The 16,750-nt window shown below is 40.4% G+C and overlaps 1 long non-coding RNA gene across 12 annotated transcripts in view; it reads right to left on the minus strand.

Moving 5' to 3' along the window:
- The window catches only part of LOC102150863 (uncharacterized), a 152,187-nt gene that overhangs the window by 62,692 nt on the left and 72,745 nt on the right, over positions 1-16,750 (minus strand). For 8 of the 12 annotated variants that reach the window (XR_011437606.1, XR_011437602.1, XR_011437605.1 and 5 more), the window contains exons 3-4: positions 6,438-6,587; positions 3,750-3,836 (exon numbers count right to left, since the gene is read on the minus strand). This is a non-coding gene — a long non-coding RNA (uncharacterized lncRNA). Of the gene's footprint in view, positions 1-3,749; positions 3,837-6,437; positions 6,588-7,647; positions 7,772-16,750 lie in introns of all 12 variants that reach the window. The other 4 variants (XR_002807064.2, XR_011437609.1, XR_002807067.2 and 1 more) reach the window with 1 other exon arrangement.

Raw genomic sequence — 16,750 nt, forward strand, 5'->3', positions numbered from 1 at the left:
TTCTGGCTGAAGTACTTAGAGTTTGATTATAGTAAGTGATTATTACCTTATCAAGAATCATCTCATGTCTGCAATGTTTTTCTTCTGGACAGAAAAAAGGCCCCATTAATCTTCAAATCACCCACACTTCATTTTTCTTTCATTTACATCCACTGTGACTCCTTCTTTACTTCATTCTTTCTGGCTCAGAACACTCTCTCTGGTCCAGAACACTCATATGGTGACCATATTTACAGACCCAAAATTTGAATTCATGTTCTGACAAGTGAAACTTTTTATTTGTGAATTTACTTTTAGAAAGCCTCAAAAATTAGAGAAATTAAATTGCATGAGTTATACATTTAACCAGTCATCTTTTATTGACAAGAGTAAATGTATATGAGAATGAATACAAAATTCAGCAAAATATTACAGGTGGGTTAATACAACCTTTATCACTTTCATCATCGCTGTTGAAACTGATGACAGTTTTCCATCTTTGTGCTCATTTGTAGAATACACCTTGTGAAGCTAGACTTTGTTCTTTATTTTTGTCAAACATCTTTTGGAAAGTCTGAGTAATTCATTTGGATTATCAAGAAAGATTTAATAGCAATCACTTTAGTAATCCCCAAAAGTTGTTAGCAAAAATGGTCTGATGTACTGGAGTCCTAGAAAGTGGTGTGAAATCTTGGAATGGTATTGTTTTTCTATGAAACTATTTCTGGAGAATCTTATTTTTTTCTGCTTCTATTCAGCAAATAAGTATTCAAGTAATAATCTAAGGATCTCATTTTGAAAAGTCTTCATAGTAACAGAAAATAAAATATCCTAGAAATATTCCATACTTTTTTCAGATCATCCTTTTCAGGGCCTTTTAACAAGTTTTTCTTGTTTTTTTCCAAGTAAAGCTTTTCAATATGTCCCTTCTAAAGGGAGGTAATTCAATTCCCATTCCCTTATCAGTTTCACTAAATCCACATCACAATGGATATTTAACATTATTAGCAATTTTCTTCTGAAATTCTTTTATTTTTAGAATGAAACCATTCACATTATAATCTTTCTCTTGAATTCTGATTAAAATGCAAAGATTCACATGGAGAAACATTCTGCCCCTCCACTTTGGAAGAAGTGTCATGGAAAATTGCAATGGCATTGTTTTCATTTAGGGTCTTTGGAAAATGTCTTGACAATGGAACTTTTTCAATTGATAAAAACTAAGCACGTGATGATTGAAACATTATTAGTATTCTTCTGAGAACAGGCATCTGTATCAGAAATCTTATGTTTGAATAGGACCAAATTTGTCTTTGATAAAATCACACAATTATTTCAGTGTCTTCACTCATATCATAGAAATATAACAAATTTTGAATAATTTTACAATAACAAATTCTACATCAACTGAAAAAAATCTGATGAATTATTAATACAGTTGCTGCAAATGTGTGCCATGCAACTGATCCTTACCAAGATTCTGATATTGCCATTATTGGAAAAGAATCTCAGAGCTGGCATTAGAGACACTGGATGACACACTGACGAGCTAATCAACAAGCCTGCTGAGGCTTAGCCTGGAGAAAGACGGTCATTTAATCGGCCTCTTCAGTCACCTGGCAAGATGTCACCTTCAAGAACTTTCACACTAATTTTAGTGTTTTCATTAAAATATCTTACTAATTATTTGTATACCATGAATTACATCAGCACATTCAGGAAATATTTTAAAATTATTATTATATGCTGGAGAAGTAGCACAAATAGTGGTTGAGAGAACAGACTCTGGAAAGAAATTGCTGGGGTTCGAATCCCAGACCAGCCACTTATCAGTCAGGAGATATCAGTCAAGTTACTTAACTGTGCTCTGTGCCTCAGTTTCCTTATCAATGATGATGACAACAATACTCTCTTCAAACAGTTATTATGAGGATTAAATAAGTTAATATTTGTGCTTAGAACAGTGCCTGGCACATAGTAAGCACCACATAAACATTTCAGCACATTTGTGGCTAGACAAGTATATCATGATTCTAAGATCTAATGTTTCACACAATACTATTATAGTTGTCTTGAGCTTCTAGAACAAGAATTTTTTCACAGTTGCTAATCTTTTTGTTTGCATAGACAAAAATTTGGATTTAAACAATATGAAAATTAGCCTAAATGTACCATCCAAATATCTGAAACTATGATTGTGCCTTGTGATATGAAAAACAGTACTCATAGTTTCACTGAAACTACAGAGCATGCTGCTCTTTGATTGACTATGTGAAGCTGTGGTAGACCCGCAGAGGATTCGACCGCAGGCTTCAAGAAAATAAGCACTTGGACAGATAAACGTGGAGAAGCTACAGTTTGCATCAATGAGCACACAGAAGACACCTTCAGGAAGCAACTGGAGATACGGGCTAGGGAGTGCTCGGTGAGGACAGCTTCTCAGATTTCCCCATGTACCCCCCGGGGGAAATGGATTTAAGACAGGGGTTCTGGTCTTCTGGGTGTCCAGGGTCAGACCCTGCCAGGCCACAGGTAGCAACCTCTGAGAGACAGATCTATGCCTTACACCCCAACAGATCACCCTGTGACGCCAGCACTACTTCTCATATTGCAAAGCCCTATCCTCTGAATCTAGCATCTGGTTCTGGGAACCATTTCTTACTAGACTACCAGGGCCATCTTACTCCATTTCATAGATTATATCAGGGGTTGCCAAACTACAGCCCACAGGCCAAATCCAACAAATGGCCTATTTTTTGTTTTTTGTTTTTTTCCAGCCCATAAGAACAGTTTTTACAATCTCAAAGAGTTGAAAAAATAATCAAAAGAAGAATATTATTTTTGTGACAGGTGAAAAGTTATCTGATATTCACATATCAGTTTCCATCTGTTGTTTTATCTGAACACAGATGTCATAGACAGATTTCTAGGATGGCCCCCAATCTTCCCACGCCCTGGTATATATGCCCTGGATAATCTTTCCTCCCCTCAAGTGTGAGTGGCACCTGTGAATATGATGAGGTATCACTCGCATGATTATGTGACCTTAGATAACAAAAGTGAAGGGATGTGCAGATGTGAATAAGGCCTTTAATGAGTTGAGGTTGAGGTAAGCAAAGGAAGACTACCCTGGTGGGCCTGCCCTAATCAAGTGAGACCTTAAAAGATGGTGTAGACCTTTCCTCAGCCTCCTGCTTAGGACGAGTTAGACGAAGTAGATAGCTCACGTCTCATTAGCAGGCTGCCATGACTTAGATAGCCACAAGAAAATGAATTCTGCCAACTAGCACTTGAACTTGGAAGAAGATCCCAACCCTCAGAAGAGACTGCAGCCCTTACAAACACTTGACTGTAGGCTTGTGTGACCCTGAGGAGCCAGCTAAGCTGACTCCTGACCTATGGAAACTGTAAGATAATAAATGCATGTTGTTTTAAGCCACTCAGTCCATGGTAATTTATTAAACAGCAATAGAAGCAATGCAACACCATGCTCATTTGTTTAAGTATTGTCCATGGTTGCTTTTAAAGGGCAACAGTGGAGGTGAGTAGTTGAATTTGAGACTGCATAGCCCACAAAACATAAAATATTTACACAAAAAGTTTGCAACCGCGTGGGTTGTATAATTATGACCAGCATCGCACATACCAACCACATTGCAACAATATAACAGGGACCAGCCTGTGGTTGCACACAATTGGATGAAGGCTGAAGAAATAGATGCCTGGCTATAAGCAATGTTTATCTTACCAATTTAGGGACAAAAACTTACATGTGGATTGAGATGCTTCCTTGAGGAGTTATATTCTTTTGAATAGTCTCATGAAAGGCTCCTTTCTTTTCTAGCCCCTGTACTCATCTGGAAACAAACCAAAATTTTATAATCAAGTAATTTTGAACTTCAAACAACTTTAAACTACAGACAAAATAACTATGCTTGATTATATAAGAAATCCTAAATATTGTTATCATCTTACATTGCAGCCAATTTTGCCAGGCAGCTACAATTACATGGACATTTACATTAATGCTGGTTGGGTGAGTTCTACATCCAGAGGCACAGAGCACTTACGCAGCTCCCACACAGCCACGGCCAGACACAGCCAGAGCCAGCATGGGCACAGTTTCCAGAGTCACCACTGTGTTCCTTCAACCTGTGCCTTCTCCTGCCATATCATAGTCTGATCGATGTCTTTGTTCAGAAAAACTATGGAATGTCTACTCTCTGCCTGCTGGGGATTCAGCAAGTAAGTAGGACACATGGGGCCACAACTACATGCATACAATCTAGTGAGGAAGATACGCATTAAATAAGAAATTCAAAGTGAAAGAAGAGAGTAAGCAAGTATAGTGCTATAGGAACATACATCCAGGGTCCTAACTTAATGGGTGTTCTGGAATCTTCTCTAAGGAAATGCTATGTAAGCTGGGACCTAAGAATTTACAAGAACCATAAGCCTGCCTGTTTCTAGTCCAGTGAAAACCTTGGCAACCTTGGTCGTGCATTGGAATCATCTGGGAGAGCTTGTTTACAATTCCGATGCCCAGGGTACACAGGAGGCCAATTAAAGCAGAATCTTAGGTCTGGGACAGGAGAACAGAATATATTTTTAAGCTTCCTAGGTGGTTCCAGTGAACACTCAAAGTTGGCAATCTGTTTATATCCATCTTTTCCTATTTCCCTCCTGTTACAATGAAGTTGTGTTCCCTCTGTCAAGCTAAAGCAAATCCTTCCTAACCATTCTTCAATATTCTAACCCCTCCCAGGTTCTCAGGAAATCTAGTGATGATCTCATCTACTCTTTCTTCAACTTAACCCCCACTATTGGCTCCTTCCTATTAGCACTGAATTATGTTCAAGTCTCACCTATATTTGTAAAAAATCCCCCTGATCCCACCTACCCCCTTCAGCTACCACCCTCTCTCCTCCTCTTTGCAGCAAAACTTCCTCAAAAAGTGGTCCACATTGGGGCCTACTAACCCTCAACCCGTGGCCGAGTGGTTAAGTTTGCGCGCTCCACTGCAGGTGGACCAGTGTTTCGTTGGTTTGAATCCTGGGCGTGGACACGGCACTGCTCATCAAACCATGCTGAGGCAGCGTCCCACATGCCACAACTAGAAGGACCCACAACGAAGAATATACAACTATGTACTGGGGGGCTTTGGGGAGAAAAAGGAAAAAAATAAAATCTTTAAAAAAAATATGAAAGAAAAATAAAAATAAATAAAATAAATAATTTAAAAAGTGGTCTACACTGTTTCTCTATTCCCGCTCACTCTTCAGTGAATGCAGATCTGGTGTCGGCCTTCAGCTCTTGCTAAGATTATCGATACCACTTTGTCACTAAACACAATGAACCTTTTCAGTCCTCATCCTACATGATCTCTCAGCAGCATTTGCCAGAAATAAGTATCCCTACTCCTCCACTTTCTTGAAACAGTCTTTCCCCTTGGAATTCCTTGGGCTTTTAGGGTGAAACTTTTTCTCACTCTGCCCTCCACTATTCTTTCTGTGGGTGATCTCATCTCCTCCAACGGCAGCCAAGTACCATCACTAAGCTGCTGCATTTTAAAGTTCTAGATGAAAGTTTATCAAATTACGGTCTCTGCAGAACCTACAAGTTCAGATTCCAGAGCCTAACTCCACATCTGCCAAAGTAGAATCCCTGAGAACAGGACCTTGGAATCAATTTTTAACAATCTCTTCCAGACGATTCTTATGCACAGTCAGGTTTGAAACTCACAGTTCCAGACCCATGTATCGAACTGCATACAGAATATTTCTACTTGGATATTTCAGAGATAACTTAAATGCATCATCTGTGTGATGGACATTCTTAATGCCCACTAACATCCAGTCGTCCTCCTTCCTGGGCACACAGAAGACAACACCTCACAGCCCACTTTGCAGTTAGGAAAAGTCACGTGACTAGCTCTGCACAATGGACTGGAAACAGAAGTGATGTATGTCAGATCTGTCTTCCACTGCCCTGGCAATCAGGAAGTCACCCAGAAATCTGGAAGTTGTGGTGAGACAAGAGCCACGAGATGACAGTGACTGGATTTCTTTCATTACTTGGAGGGGAGCTGCTCTAGAGAGTTGCCAAATGTACAACAGACATTGTGTTTGCAAGAACTAAAACTCTTTTGGGTTAGGTCCCTGAGATTTTGTGATTAATTTATTATAGGAATATAATTTAGCTCATCCAAAATAGAAGTTATCTGATCTCTCTGCCTCCTCCCATTTCCAACCTGCTCCTCTTTCTAGTGTTCTCTCTCCAATCAACTAGTGAGGCTACAAACTTAATGTTAGCAGAAGCAGGTATTCTCATTTATTTTTCATGTTTTCTTAGAGAGGAGTAGTCATCTGTACTCCAAGAGGGAGCAATATTGGAAAAACTCTTGGACTCAGTTTCTCCACCATCTCCTAGTAGGTAGACAGGAAGAATGAGTTACCTACCTTATTAGTGAGGTTCATTGAACCACCTTTACTGTCACTTATTTTACATGTCCTGACGCCGTACTTTAATCCTAATCTAGTTCTCAGGTCCGAGCTCAGTTGACATTGAACTGAGAGAGGGAGAAGTAAGAGACTGATGGCATCCTAAACCTAAAAAGACAAAGACCACAGCTGTCTGTTTTCCATCGTATTCCCAGGACATAGTATATGAAAGACATACATATCTGTTGACTCATTACAACTTCATTTTATTACTATTTTCTGAGATACTGGAATTTCCATGAGAGTTCAATTATACAGAGAAAATAGTATAGAACTACCATATAAAATCTGTCATATAGCCCCAAGCTTTCTTTACCACCAATACTTCTCCATACCCAACTCGTACTCAATTTTTCATGGACAAGAGAAGTAGAGCATGGCTCACAATGTTCCTTCCTGCTCCCTATCTCCTTTTTTCTCTTTTATAGGCTGGTTTTATATGCTTGGAGGGGTTAAGGACACAGTCTGCTCATGTCTTTGTTTCATGTCAGTCTAAATGTTGGTATTTCCATGTTTGTGAATTTTTCTGAATCGTATTACACAGTACGTTATTCTATTTTAGAATCCCTCTGTTCTTATCCTTTAAGAATTTAAATTAAACTGAAAGCTGACCTTGTGGTATTTTCTTCCTTGTTTTAAATTCCCCTCATTCTGTTTTTGCAGCGGCTTGTAGAACAATAGTGGCATATTCACTTATTTTAATTATTTATTAAAAAATACTTCATAAGGGCCCACAAGGTGCCAGGCACTGGGCTAGGTATAGGGGACAAAATGGTGAGCAAGACAAATACAGGGCCTGCTCTGAAAGAATTTACAGTCTAGTCGGGGCAGTAGACAGGTTAATTAATTTATCACACTAATGAAAGCAAAATTATAAACAGATAAGAGCTTTGGGAAAAAATATGATTCTATGACAGCATTTTAACAAAATCATCTGACAGAGACTGGAAGCCACCAGAAAAGGCTTCCTGAGGAAGGAGGGAGGAAGTACAAATAGGGGCGCCAGAGGCAGTATAGATGGAGGAAAGGGCAGCACATCCAAGGATGCCGCAAGTAACTGGACAGTCCAGGGAACTGATCAAAGGCTAGTGGTTGAAGCACAGATAAGCAGGAATGTAGTACAGGGAAGGCTCAGGGTAATGCACTGGGGATGTGATCAGATACGTACTTTGAAAAGATTTCTTGGACTTGGGTATGAAGAATAGATGGCAAAGGGCTGTCGCTGGTGAATATAGGGAGGCCAATTTAGGAGGCTAATCCATCGTTCCTGGCAAAGATGATGATAAATTGGTCTAAGGAGTTTCAGTGGAGAAGAAGAGAATGATCAATTTGAAAAACATTTGGAAGGCAAAATAATCAATAACCCCTGTATAACAGTTACCACATGCCTGGCACTGTTCTAAGCACCCTGTAGCTGCACTGTCCAATATGGCAGCCGCCACCCACACATGGCTATTAAGCACATAGAAAGAGGCTAGTCCAAACTGAGATGGACTAGGTTTAAAATACACATCAGATTCCAAAGACTCAGAACAATAAATACAGAATGTAAAAATCTCATTAATAATTTTATATTAATTACATGTTGAAATGATAATATTTTGGATATACTGTGTTACATAAAATATATTATTACAATTAATTTCACCTATTCCTTTTCCCTTTTTTTTAACGTGGCTACTAGAAAATTTAAAATTACACATGTTGCCCACATGCCACTTCTATTCAACAGTGCTGACCTAGACACACCAACTCTCTTAATTCTGCCAATACAGCTTTAGACTAAATACCACTTACTTTTTAAAAACTGAGGCGCAGGGAGCCCAGCCATAAATGGCCACCCAGCTAGTAAAAGGAGAGCTAAGATTTGAAATCACAGAATCTGGTTCTAGAATCTATGCTCTTAACCACTACACCCATACTGCCTCTCAGAAGGATATGATGCCACACTCTTACAATTTCTAGATTTTGCTACAGTGGCCTAAAACTGTTTTTGTAATTGGCACACATAGAATGCTAATTATAAACATTAGCGCAATATCTTTTTAATATATTTGCTGCTGATGCACTGTATTGTGTCCAAGTACAGATTATCCCTCCATGCCTCCATTTTTTCATCTATAAATGCTAATAACAAAAGAACTTAGAGCATTTTGCAAGGATTAAGTGAGATGATACATGTCAATTTAGAACAGTGCTTGACACCTATTAAGTTATCATTAGTGTTATTATTAAAGGTGTGAGGGGATGGACTATTAGTTTCTGGGTGGTGAACAAGATGTAATCTACACAGAATTTGAAATATATTATGATGTACATCCGAAAGCTATATAATATTATAATCCAATGTTACCGCAATTAAAAATACATAAATAAATAAATAAAATAAAGGGAGTTTGCAGTATTTGTAATAAATATTTTGCTTTGTACTTTGAATTTATTTTATTTTTTATTTAAATTTTGCCTCTTATTTTAGTTCTTATCTTCTGCTCTTTGTTAAGTTTAAAAGCAAGCATGGTTTGGCTGTAAATGAAGAGAATACTCATCTGAAGTCTATGCAAAAACATACTAGAACTTTTATCCTAGAATTGCAGCTAGGGCCCGATATGTCACATTGTAAGTATGTCATTATTTAGGACTGGTCTCCTCCCCCCGGGACTTACAAGAATTGCCAAGGAGTATCTTTGGGTCTGTCCTGCCATCTACTGCCTCCATTCACATCACTCCAGTCGATATAAAGGGGGGATTGAGAGCGTTGGGGTGACATTAGAAGGAGTGAAGTGTTTACAATTGTTCCCTCTGCTCATCCAAACAGGGGTCTCAAGAGACTCACTGGTCAAGAGGAGACCAGCCTTTCATTGCCCAGTTGGATGACTGCTTATCTAGGAGACTTGGTGATCTGGCCCCAGTGCTTGTGACCATGTAAAAAAGAATTATGGAAGTGAGACAAGCAGGGCAGGAGAGGCAGGCACGAGACTGCTAGGGACAGGAAGCCAGGATCATCCCCTTGAGTTTCTGAGGGAGGAAGGTAGATCTTGCACTGCTGAAGAGTTAGTTCCAGACGGTAGCAGAGATGGGGGACTGCCACAATGAAGGACAACGAGCTGAACACATCAGAGAAATACAGTGGAAAACCACCAGCCAGGGCTGCTGTAAGATGCAGCTGGATCTTGAAAGGATCTGCTAATGCTTAGGGAACTGCTTGGGAGTGAGCCTCTGGTCAGTGAACAGTGACAAGCGACCACCATCCATATCACTCCTACATGGACATGGAGCAAGACGAGAACCCACAGTCAACTAAGGGGAGGCTGCAACCTTGCCCCGGATGGCTGGGAGGTGCTTGCCCTTTTCTTCCCCTCTCCCCCAGCACCGTGGAGAATTGAGTTCTTAGAAGGAGGAAGAGACGTCTGAGAGCAAGACGAACTCCCCTCCATAAATACACGTGCACACACAAAACACACACCCCATACACAGTCACACACACTTACATACATACACATTCACACCTTTACACACTAATTTTACACACTCACATACATACTTACACACAAACATACACACACACTCCAAGTCACTACAGCTAGAGCTCTAGCCTATGCTGGAGAGAAGGGAGGGCACAAGATCTACATGACAAGCAAGACTGAATTTCTAAAATGAAGAGGCCTGAGTCTTGAATAATATAATAGGAACTATTCCAGAAATCGAAAGTGGCTGATAAGTTATGGAATCTAGCCAAGAAGTCCTTACGGGAGACACTACCAAGCAGGAAACGGATTCCAAATACACGGCTGAGAGCATCCAATGAGCCAGGTTTAGAAAGAACTGAAACTGCAACTTCTTCGCAGCCTGGCAAGGTTTTCAAGTACAATCTGGCTCCTTTTCTTCTCCTCTACCATTGTTTCTCTCCTTACTGTCTGCCTAGTACAGACAAAACGGGCAGGCATCAAGGATGAAAGCAAAGGAGACAAGAATTTATCTAGACATACATTTTAAGTTCCACTTGAAAAAAACTGGATTAAGATCTCCATGTTACCTGCCAGCAGTTTGCAATTATTCATGTAAACCTGCTAACGACTTTCTAGTGGAATTGGCCAAGGGAAACTGACAGAGTCCTGGTAAAGGCCAATTTTTAGGAAACCAACAACTTTTATACTATCAAATTTCAACCATTTTACCCTCACACAGACAAAAGGCATCCATAAGACAAATTTGAAAGCAGTAAAGGTAATTCCATGATCCTCACTAGAATCTTGATAAATTAGCAACTCTGTCCTCAGATTTGGGCTCCTCAGGGCAAGCTGATTTTTAATGGTATGTCCCATACTCGGTACACATCAGTATAGACAGTTTTATCTTGGAGAGAATGCATAGTAAAGCTATAAAAGTGCTCAGTGCTCCTCTACACTCAGTACCCCAAAACACAGACTCTGCCCACTGAAGCAACAAAGTTGACTGACAAGAATCTAAGATGCTAACAAGAGAGGACATTGAACTCTATGCTGGTTTAAATGACAGTACGTCACCCAAAGAAGGAAGAGAATTAACGTCTCTATTGCTTCTATTAACTTAAACGAAAGAGACGCCTGGCATCAAGTGAAAGTCTACTAATGTTAGACAGTATCAATTTCTTCTTTTGTCTCATTATGATTTTTCCTAAACCAAATAATGAAAAACAGAGGGAAAATGTTACCCACTATTTTAAACCAAAGTCTTTTTGGATGAGCTGTAAATGTGACATTTTCAGTAGCCATATTATCTGAAGGCTACACATGAGATTAAAGTTTTAAAATGAAAAGAACAGATAACCAAAATATTTTATTTTAGTTCTCCATGAAGACTATTTAACAAACCACCAGGAGGGGTCAGAGGAGTCAGCCTTATCTGCTACCACAACCATTCAGGTCAGCACACAGGGAGGCGTGCACCTGTTCAAAGCCAACCACAACTTCCTGCTTGTGTTGCCTTAAGAAAATCCAAGCCTCAGTGTTCCTGTCTGTAAAATGAACAATCATCGGCCATCGAGAGGATTTAATGAGGTCACGAAAGTAAATATTAAGAATAAAGCTTCATGCATAGTAGGTGCTCAGCAAATATTAGCTATTACTATTACCGTAGAGGTTATTGAGCAAATGATCCCACAAAGCTACCTGCCTCACCTACTCCTTTCTCTACTCACATACAAAGTTGAAGCAATCCCATTTTTCTAAACCAAATGGAAATCAGAGAATTCTAAGCTCCTAGAAACAAAATTGCTCAAAATATAAACCCTTTCATGATCAACAATAAGACTTCAAGATGAGTTTGTCATCCAAAGGAGGCTCACAGATCTCCTGGATGCCACTCTGGAAACTACTCTGTGACACAGACACTCTGTGGTGCATTGTGGCAAACCATAGTTAGGCCTGCCCACAGGTAGTGGACATGAGCAGAAAACTGCCAGACCCTGTGGCAGAGACCCCAGGACCCAGACATCAGACCTGGGAGATGAGGCTTGCTGAGTGGTAAAATTACAGCCTTAGCAGGTAGAATAAGTTGTTTCTGGGCATAAAAGACAACAAGCCCACAGTTCTTTGTCCTTTGAGTGACCTAAGGTCATCCTCCTCCACGTAGGCTGTCAAGGCCACTACACTGAAGTGGTCCTCTGTGAGAAAAACAAAAGAGACAGAAAGAAGCCCTTTTCTCCCACTTTTATCCTTATCAAGAGCAAATCCTTTGCACTGCTTTTTAATAGCTTTGGTTATAAGTCAGAGTAAAAGCAATTCTGAACTAAGTCCAAGCCATCCTTCTCAGCCATCCTCACACGTGGTCAGGCCTAGCCCACATATGGGTTACCCCTCCTCCTCCCTCTGCCCGGGCAGACATTGCTAATGGGTCACAGCACTCTTTCCTGCCAAGTCCAAATGAGCCCCATGATTCCAGGTGGCTACTGTCATCCAACGAGAGTTAGCAAGTAAGTTGGACCCAACTTGCCAACCTGACCGAGACTGAATTTCATGCAGAAGACAGAAGTACTAAACAACTCCAAGTTAAAGGAATTTAAAAACCAAGATCAGTTTGTGCTGCCACTATTTTTCAAACCAGAGAGGGTATACAATAAAGAATATTACTATGTATTGGCCTATCCCACTTTAGATTTTTATTGTTTTCATGGCTTTCCAATCTCACTCTATTTTAAAGTTTCCTTTCTGTTTCTGAGGTGTTTCTGACTCATTCATCCCTTTCCCATATCCTCGTAAACATGGTGGCCATTCAGTGGCTAGATCCGGCCTCTTCATCCATTTTAGCACTTCTCCATTTTAGACCTTTCAACATTTAATACCCTCTCAGTGTCACTATCAATAGAGCTATGAGTGAGCTCAACCTTTCCCTGGAAGTGGTGATTTAATGTGTGAATTATACGGTTATTAGAATGGGTGTCAGGGAAACAGTGTAATATATATAACGTGGAGGCTGATGGGGCTGGAGGCGCTGCAACCATCTGGATGATTTCTGGCACTTCTTTTAATGCTATGTCAATTATTCTTAGGACCAATCATTCAAAGCTGTCTATAACCTTCTAATAATAATAATAAAATAATAATATTTTTCACTTAACGTTGCACCTTTCACCAGAGGATTTCAAAGAGCTTTGCAAACATTCATTAGCACTTTATGAAGTGGGCAGGTAATATATAAATACCAGGTCACATGCCCCTTGAAGAGCAGTCATTATTAGTTCTCTTGACACCACATTCATGTTAGGCAGAAATGAAAAAAGACTGCATAAATAAAAAGTCAGGCGTCATCATCATTGGCATCCACAGAATCCTGGCACAGAGGAGTCTCATTTTCCTGACTCTTAGTGTGGTGAGAAAGGCAGTCAGTTTCCCTCTTCTTGCTACTTCTCCTCATACATACAACACCTCTTCCTGAGACACGGGACAGACCAATGTACAGACAATCCAGAATACTGGATTCTTTCAGTCTCATAACTCTTAGAATCCCTGCTGAGAGGAGGTGTCTTGAGAGGGGAAAATTCTGACTGTCCTAAAGATGATCCTTACACAAGAATCCTAAGTACCTCCTGCCCTGTCCTCAGAACAAAATGGAAGGACTGAAATGCACACCAAAGGCCATGGAGGAGAAGTTGCCAGACTTTGGGTAAGGGGGGTTAGAACAAAGGGGAATGGGTTTGGGTGTGATCAATGGCCACCAGAGAAGCAAGCACAAGAGGTGGCCCTAAGAGTCAAGGTTACTGGTGCCCCAGTTGAGTAGCTGGTGGCAAAATGCAAAGAAGAGAAGTTATCCCTGAATCCCTATCTTCTATGTTATTTGTCTGAATTGGAAGATAAAATTAGAACCAGATCCAATGGCCTGTTTTGGACATTCTTCTTGACTTCTCTCTATGTGCATATATCCACTCACTAGTATGTTAGCTAGGATTGGTTAGGTTAGGCTGTGGTAATAAACATCACCAAAAATCTCATGGTATTAATACAACAGAAGTTTACTTCTTATTCACACTAAATCCATTGCAAGTCCAGATGGCTCTTCAGGACATTTGTCCTCATATAGTGGCTCACCATTCCAGGTTTCAATCTTAGGCACTTCCATCTCAATATGACACTTCTTAGTTCACCACGGTAGAAAGAAAATGGAAAATAACACACCAGCATTTGAATGCTTCCCCCACAAGTGGCAAATGTCATTTTTATTCCTAGCCTATTGGCTAGAACTAGTTACATGCTTCCACCCAACTAATGGAGGGGCAAGAAAACATAAGTCTTCCATATGTCTGAGGAGGGGAGAACTGGAAATATCAGTGGACATTAGCAATGTCTACCACAACTAGTAAGTACATAGTGTTGGTTTAGCTTGCTACCAGGGCAGTGGAATCTTCTCTAGACCTCAAAGACAACGTGATTGAGCATGGGACAAAATTGTTATGATAGATGCTTGGCTTGCCTTGCCTCATGCTTTGTAGACATAGTCAGTCTAATGGTAAATACATCCTCAATGTGATATATAGCCCAGATACAGCTTAGAATGGCTTTGTGTTTCTTCCTGCACAAACCTTTCTCCCAACAATTATTCCTCTCACATTTTCTTTCTTATTTTTACCCATTAATACAAGAAAGTCATGGGGGGCTGGCCAGTGGCATAGTGGTCAAGTTTGTGTGCTCCATTCCAGCAGCTGGAAGTTTGCAGGTTGGGATCCTGAGCACGGACCTAGCACCACTCGTCAAGCCACACTGTATCAGCATGCCACATAAAATAGAGGAAGATTGGCACAGATGTTAGCTCAGTGACAATATTTCTCAAGCAAAAAGAGGAAAATTGGCAATAGATGTTAGCTCAGGGCCAATTTTCCTCACAACAGAAAAAAGAAAAAGGTCTTGGGTTAGTATATTTCTCTCCTTCCCCAACCCCAAATTTCCTTTACACAAAGGGTGTTCTCTAACTGCAAAAATATTGTGCAATGAGGAGAATCCTTTGAGCCAATATTCCCATCTTCTCTAAGGAAGTTCTCTCCTCTTTCCTTCTTGAAGAAATAATGATCATTACACTGACTTATGCAATATTCACTCTTGATTACCCACCAGTGCATTATCCATACTGCTTCCTAATCATTGTCGACATTACTAGATTAGAAAGGTATTTTTCACACTATCTGTCTTCCTTAAAAAAAGAGACTTTTCTTAAGGAAGATCTTTCTTAAACCAAAACAGACTTTGTGTTCTCTATATTGGAAATAGCGTGAAACACAAATGTACCAATTCCCTCCCTCCCATCCTTTTTGGGCTCAGTGGCCCATCCATCCTTCATGCTCACCTGGAAGCTGTTTCAGAGCAGAGTCTGCTGTGGCAGAAAAAAGCCACGGCAAAGAGGAAGAAAAGGCAAACTCTTCCACATCACAACTGAGTTCCCAGCAACCTTTCATTCTAATTCTTCCTAGCCGTGGGAAGAAGGGGCTTGAGAGGCAGACCACTAAAGGCAAGGGACTGTTTCTACTACTTCCTTAGCTATGTGACTTTGGACAATTTACTTAATCTCTTGGTTAATCTGTTTACATTTCTGTACAAAGGAAACAATACTGCTGACATAAGACTGTCTAAGGAATAAACGAAGCTATACATGTGAAATGGCACAAATAAGGTATTTAAAATTTATCTCCCCTTCCTGAAAAGGTTGTTCCATCTACCTTTCCCTCTCCTTTTCTCAATCTCAATCTCTCTCCCTCTCTCTTCTTCAATCTCTCTCGCCCCTAAGCTGTCCCTAGGCAAAAACTGAGAGGCCCACAATGAACGTCTCTTTCCCTGAGGCCTAATGCCATCAGGCCTCTGCCCATGACAAAGTTCCATTTAGACCTTAACCAGGTGAAATCCCTTTGGACCTTAAAAAAAAGAACAAGTCTCTCATTAAAAAATCGGGAGGCATCAAGAGAGGAGAATTCCTAATAACAAATCTGCATATATTATTTATTGTTCCTTAATACAAGCACATACATAGTGGTCCTTGGCATATCTTCCTTAAGAAAAATGGTTTCAATGTTAATCCCTTCTCTTCCAATTTGAAGGAAACAGATTGCATAACAGGCAGCTAAGCTGTTTCAGGTAACATGTCCAGAGGGTAACATAAGTTAAATCTTTCCAGGGAACCCCTAGCCTCAGGTTTGCACATTCCTATTAAAGTACCTCCTTGCTGCTTCCTCCTCTTGAATCTCAACCCATCTTTTGGGAAACCCCAGCCTCTCCTCTTGGAAACTGGCCTCAGCGCCAAATCAATCCCCTCCCACACCTCAATCCAAGGCATATTTCTCCAGGTCTGAGTAGTCAAGCGTACAGCAGCCCCTTGACCAGGGCTTCAGTAGGAGGATTAGGAGGGGCAGCACTGCCCAGCATAGGGAGGGCACATACCTGCCAAACGGAGTCCACTAGGACCTCCCACTCCTATCAGTGTGCACTGAAGGCACATCTATTTATTCTCCCAATTTTATAGCTAATAATTGTTGGGCTAAACAGACATATCCCCCAAAGACAAAGAATTCTCATCCATTCATTCTACAAATATGTCTTGGGTACCGATGTGTGCCAAGATCTTTGGGGACAGTTGTTCCTCTCACAAAGCTTGCATTCTAGCAGAGGTGTGTGCTGGATATCTTCTGTTTGTCCCACAAGATTCTCTCTCTACTCTTTCCAAGCCTACTCTTGCCTTGGAGACTTACCTTTATGGACTGCATCAGTTAGCACCTTGCGCTTTGGCTTTGGTTGGGTTAGGCCAATGAGGAGCAC

The sequence above is a fragment of the Equus caballus genome, chromosome 3 (assembly GCF_041296265.1).
Source record: "Equus caballus isolate H_3958 breed thoroughbred chromosome 3, TB-T2T, whole genome shotgun sequence".
Classification (NCBI taxonomy): domain Eukaryota; kingdom Metazoa; phylum Chordata; class Mammalia; order Perissodactyla; family Equidae; genus Equus; species Equus caballus.